The 6000-nt window shown below is 40.2% G+C and overlaps 1 non-coding gene across 1 annotated transcript; it reads right to left on the minus strand.

The window, feature by feature from the left end:
• Nucleotides 1-415: 415 nt before the first annotated feature.
• Nucleotides 416-522, minus strand: LOC128283144 (small nucleolar RNA R71). Its single transcript, XR_008273484.1, has one exon. It is a non-coding gene; the product is annotated as a small nucleolar RNA R71 (small nucleolar RNA).
• Nucleotides 523-6000: the final 5478 nt, after the last annotated feature.

Consider the following 6000-nt stretch of genomic DNA (forward strand, 5'->3'; position numbering starts at 1 on the left):
TGGAGCAAACCTTACTCAAAATCCTATCCTTATTGCTGACGATAGGGATAGAGCCTTAAGACAATATGATGTGCCAGTATTTAATGATCTTAAACCAGGCATTAGGAGACCCGGAATTGAGGTACAACAATTCAAGCTGAAGCCAATCATGTTCCAGATGCTTCAGACGGAGGGTCAATTCAGTGGAATGCCTACTGAAGATCCTCATCTTCACCTAAGACTATTTATGGAGGTGAGCAACTCTTTCAAATTAGTTGGATTTCTTGAAGATGCATTACCATTGAATCTGTTCCCGTACTCACTAAGGTACAAAGCTCGAGCCTGGTTGAATTTATTGTTACCAAACTCAATTTCTATATGGCAAGAGTTAGCCGAAAGATTCCTCATAAAGTATTTCCCGCCAAGCAAGAACACTAAGTTGAGGAATGAGATCACTGCATTCCAACAAATGGATGATAAGTCCTTGTATGAGGCATGGGAACGATACAAAGAACTATTACGGAAATACCTTCATCATGGAATCCCACATTGCATCCAACTTGAGACATTTTATAATGGTCTCAATGCTCACACGAGGATGGTAGTGGACGCTTCTACTAATGGTGCTCTCCTTTCTAAGTCTTATAATGATGCTTACAAAATCATCGAGAGGATTGCCAGTAACAATTATCAATGGCCAACAATCGAGCCGCGTCAGAAGATGAGTCGCTGGAATACATGAAGTGGACGCTCTCACTTCACTTGCATCTCAAGTATCTTCAATCTCTTCAATGCTTAAGAATCTTACCACTAATGGGCCTAACAGTTTTGCAGCCCAACCACCTCACCAATTTGAGAATATAGCCTATGTTTATTGTGGGGAGGGACATTAATTCGAAGAATGTCCATCAAACCCCGAGTCCGTATATTACATGGGTAACCAGAACCAAAATCGAGGAAGGCAAGGACTGCAATCCAACTTCTATAACCCATCATGGCAAAAACACCCGAATTTTTCCTAGAGTAACCAAGGGGCTAGAACCAGTAACAACTACACTCAACCTAGACCGACTCAGCCACTTAGTTTTTCCTAACAAGCTCAGAGACCAGCTCAGGCTGAATCATCCAATAGCTTAGAGAATTTATTAAAGGCATACATGGCGAAAAACGACACCACTCTAAGGAATTTGGAGAATCAAGTGGGCCAGCTTGCTACTGAACTCAGGAACCGACCACAAGGTGCTTTACCTAGTGATACGGAGAATCCAAGAAAATTGGGGAAGGAACATTGCAAAGCGTTGACATTGAGGAGAAGAAAGACAGTAGAGCCCAACACTATTGAAGCTGAAAAGGAGGCAGCTGATGCTCAAGACTTAAAGGAAGTTTAACCGAGTGTTGAAATTCTAGTTTCACAAGAACCAAAATTTGCAAAACCTGACAAGGTAATTCTAGAACCAGCTAATTCTATTCAACTAACAACTCTGTTAGATGCAGAATTACCGTAAAAAACGAATCAACTAGTTCTAGTAAAGAAACCACCACCACCCTACCCTCAAAGACTTCAGAAGCAGAAACAGGAAATTCAATTCAAGAAATTCCTAGACGTACTCAAGCAACTTCACATCAACATCCCATTGGTTGAAGCACTTGAACAAATGTTGAACTATGTCAAGTTCATGAAGGATATTCTGCCAAAAAATAAAGACATGGAGAGTTTGAGACGGTAACTCTGATGAAGGAATGCAACGCATATTTTTAAGACAAACTACCCCCAAAGTTGAAGGATCCTAGATGTTTTACCATACCTTGCAACATTGGAGGAACATATTGTGGTAAGGCATTATGTAACTTGGGTGCAAGTATAAACTTGATGCCTATGTCAACCTTAGAAAGTTGGGGATAAGGGCAGTTAGACCTACTACAGTTACACTTCAACTAGCAGATCTATCTTTAGCACATCTAGAATGAAAAATCGAGGATGTATTGGTACGTGTAGATAAATTTATCTTCCCTGGTGAATTTTTTATCCTAGACTTTGAAGCAGGCAAAGAAGTGTCAATTATCCTAGGAAGATCATTCTTAACAACCGAAAGGACCCTTATTGATGTGCAGAAGGGCGAGCTTACGATGCGTGTTCATGATGATCAAGTAACATTTAATGTTTTTAAGTCTATGCTATTTCCTGACACAATTGATGATTGTTCTACAGTATCCGATTTAGAGGATTTAATAGTGGAAAAGGAGCTCAACTATGTTGAGGATCTGTTGGAACAAATTTTGACATCAGATCCTCCAAATGATGAAGAAGAGCATGAATACTTAGCATTGTTCGAAGCTAATCAAAGGGGATTTAATCCGCAATCTTGTTTTGAATCTTTGGAGTTAGAAAAGAAGGTGTATGCCCAACCAAAAGTGTCAATCGAGGAACCACCTAAATTAGAACTTAAGGTATTACCTTCACATTTAAAATATGTTTATTTAGGTAACACTTCTACTCTGTCTGTGATTGTTCAAGTAGAATTAACTACTAAGCAAGAAGAGAAACTCATCTCAGTGTTGAAACAATTCAAGAAGGCTATCAGATGGACCATAGTCGATATTTACAATATTAGTCCATCTGTATGCATGTACAAGATTATCCTGGAAGATGGCGAAAAAGGGACGATTGATGGACAATGAAGACTGAACCCCATCTTGAAGGACATGGTGAAAAAGGAGATTATCAAGTGGTTAGATGTAGGTATCATTTATCGCATCTCAGACAGTTCGTGGGTAAGTCCAGTCCAGTGCATGCCAAAGAAGGGAGGTATCACAGTCGTAGAAAACGAGAATAATGAGTTGAAACCGACTAGAATAGTTACGGGATAGAGGATTTGCATCGATTATCGGAAGCTGAACAAGGAGACTACAAAAGATCACTTTCTTTTACCGTTCTTGGACCAAATGCTAGATAGACTCGCTAGGCAAGACTATTACTATTTTCTCGATGGATACTCGGGGTATAATCAGATTACAGTAGCACTGAAAGATCAATATAAGACAATGTTCACCTGCCCGTACGATACATTTGCATAGACGCATGCCATTTGGTTTATGTAATGCACCTGCTACATTTGAAAGATGTATGATGTCTATTTTTACTGACATGGTTGAGAAGTACTTGGAAGTTTTTGTGGATGACTTTTCAGTGTTCGGAGATACTTACGATGATTGCTTAGCCAATCTAGCTAAGGTGCTAAGTTGATACAAAGAAACGAACCTCGTACTTAACTGGGAGAAGTGTCATTTCATGGTACGCGAAGGCATCATTCTAGGGCATTGGATAACGAGACATAGAATCGAGGTAGACAAAGAAAAGGTAGATGTTATTGAGAAGCTCCCACCTCCAACATCTGTAAAGGGTGTTAGGAGCTTTTTGGGCCACGCCAATTTCTATCGAAGATTTATCGAGGACTTCTCCAAAATTGCTAAACCCTTATGCAAATATTAGAGAAGGACACGACGTTCAAGTTCGATGATGAATGCTTAAAAGCTTTCAAGGATTTGAAGATTCGATTAGTTACGACACCCATAATCTTCACACCAGACTAGGATTTTTATTTGAATTAACGTGTGATGCAAGCGACTTCGCAATAGGAGCTGTCATGGGTCAGCGAAGGAACAAAGTTTTCCATCCCATCTACTATGCAAGTCGGACTCTTACAGGAGCTCAACTGAACTATACAGTAACAGAAAAAGAGTTACTTGCTATTGTTTTTGCTTTTGACAAGTTTTGATCTTATTTTGTAGGAACCAAAGTAACTGTTTATACGAACCACTCGGCAATTAAATACTTACTTGCCAAGAAAGATGCTAAACCGAGACTGATCCGGTGGGTGCTTCTACTTCAAGAGTTCGATCTAGAAATTCAAGATTGGAAGGGAGTAAAGAACAAAGTAGGATATCACTTGTCTAGATTGGAGCCGCAAGAAGGGAATTCTCCTATCATACCAATTCAAGAAACATTTCCAGATGACCACATACTGAAGGTAAGTCATGTCCATAGTACCCCTTGGTTTGTTGATATTGCTAACTATTTAGCTTGTGGTTTGATGCCAATTGATAAGACTTATCAACAAAGGAGAAAGTTTCTTCACGATGTGAAGTATTATTTCTGGGAAGAGTCATATTTGTTTAAAAGGTGTGCAGATCAGGTGATCAGGAGATGCGTGGCAGAAGATGAAGTACAAAAGATTTTATACCATTGTCACTTAGCTCCGAGTGGGGGACACTTCAGATGTACTCGTATGGCGACGGCCAAAGTATTGCAAGTGGGATTCTTTTGGCCAACACTATTCAAGGATGCATATGCGTACGTAAAGAGCTGTGACCGATGTCAAAGGGTCAGAAATTCCACCAATAGAAATGAGATGCCTCGAACAAACATCATTGAGGTAGAATTGTTTGATGTATGGGGTATTGACTTTCTTGGTCATTTCCCTCCGTCTTTTGGTCACAAGTATATATTGATAGCAGTCCAAGTGGGTAGAGGCTGAAGCTTATCCGAAAAATGATGCTAGGGTTGTAATTAAGTTCTTGCAGAAACACGTGTTCACAAGGTTTGGAACCCCAAGAGCTATCATTAGTGATGAAGGGTCCCACTTCATGAACAAGTGGTTAAAATGTTTATTAGACAAGCACAGAGTGAAACACAAGGTTGCAACAGCTTACCATTCGGAGATGAATGGGCAAGCTGAACTGGCAAATAAGGAAATCAAAGGCATACTTGAGAAGGTAGTTTGCCCAAACCAATGAGATTGGTCCAAAAGGCTGGATGATGCAACATGGGCTTACAGAACAGCATACAAGATGCCTTTAGAGATGTCACCCTACAGGTTGGTCTTTGGGAAAGCATGTCATCTACCCTTAGAGTTAGAGCACAAGGCTTACTGGGCTCTTCGACAACTCAACTTGGATCCTAAGCTTATTAAAGAGAAATGGATGCTCCAACTCAATGAGCTAGAGGAACTCCGGCTATTCCCTTACGAAAATGTCAAATTACTCAAGGAGAGACTCAAGAAATGGCATGACAAGCACATTCGAGTTCGAGAATTTAAAGCAGGTCAACGAGTTTTGTTATTTAATTCTAGACTAAAGTTCTTTCTAGGTAAGATAAAATCACGTTGGTCTGGTCCATTGCACGCCAGCAGTTGGCTAGCATACCTAGCCTCATTGCACGCCGCACGTCCATGCTCCTAGGCGCACACTTGCCCATCGCGTCCTTCCTTGCGTGCTTGGCCCTGTTCATTGCCTCGTGCTGCTTCTATCAAACTAGCCAGACCTTCATCCCGCACCTAAGGCCAGCTCCCGCTCGCACCCACGATAGGTCTGCTTGACGAGGAGCCGCGTGCCACTCATACTGCTCCAGCGTAGCTTGCGCACGTTGCTGCCTGCTCCTATTCCCTGCTGCACGTTGCTGCTTTGAGCACTCAAATGGCACCACCCTTTCATCCATCTTAAGCCACAACCCTCCAACCCTCCTTATAAATTCCCATCTTTTCCTTTATTTTTATTATTATTTTCTAGAGTTCTTATATTTTTACAAAAAAAAAAAGGTGGTGAGACCAATTTTTCTCTTAAACTTTTAATTTTATTCAGTTATTTAATTTCTCAGTTTTTTGAATTATAAATTCATATAAATTAAATTTTTGAGAAAATAATTTTTCCCATCTTATAATCAGGTTAAACATGCCTCGTAAGAGAACTCGTGCTTCCGCTCAAATTGATGACCAACAAAACAAGTTCCGCTGTGAAGAAGCTAAAGTGAGATATGAAAGTATATTCAAAAATCAATAGATGCATCCAGAAAAAGGATTTACATTAAAGGAAAGAAACTATAGAAACTTTATGGCAAGTATTCGTCAAGTTGCTGAAACCTTCAATTGGGAGCTACTTTGTGAAAAGAGACCTAGTGTGGATGAGGAGCTAGTTTGTGAGTTCTATGCAAATTTAACTTCAACCGAGATGACATAAGTCTCAGTT

The sequence above is a fragment of the Gossypium arboreum genome, chromosome 10, assembly GCF_025698485.1.
Source record: "Gossypium arboreum isolate Shixiya-1 chromosome 10, ASM2569848v2, whole genome shotgun sequence".
NCBI classification, from domain to species: domain Eukaryota; kingdom Viridiplantae; phylum Streptophyta; class Magnoliopsida; order Malvales; family Malvaceae; genus Gossypium; species Gossypium arboreum.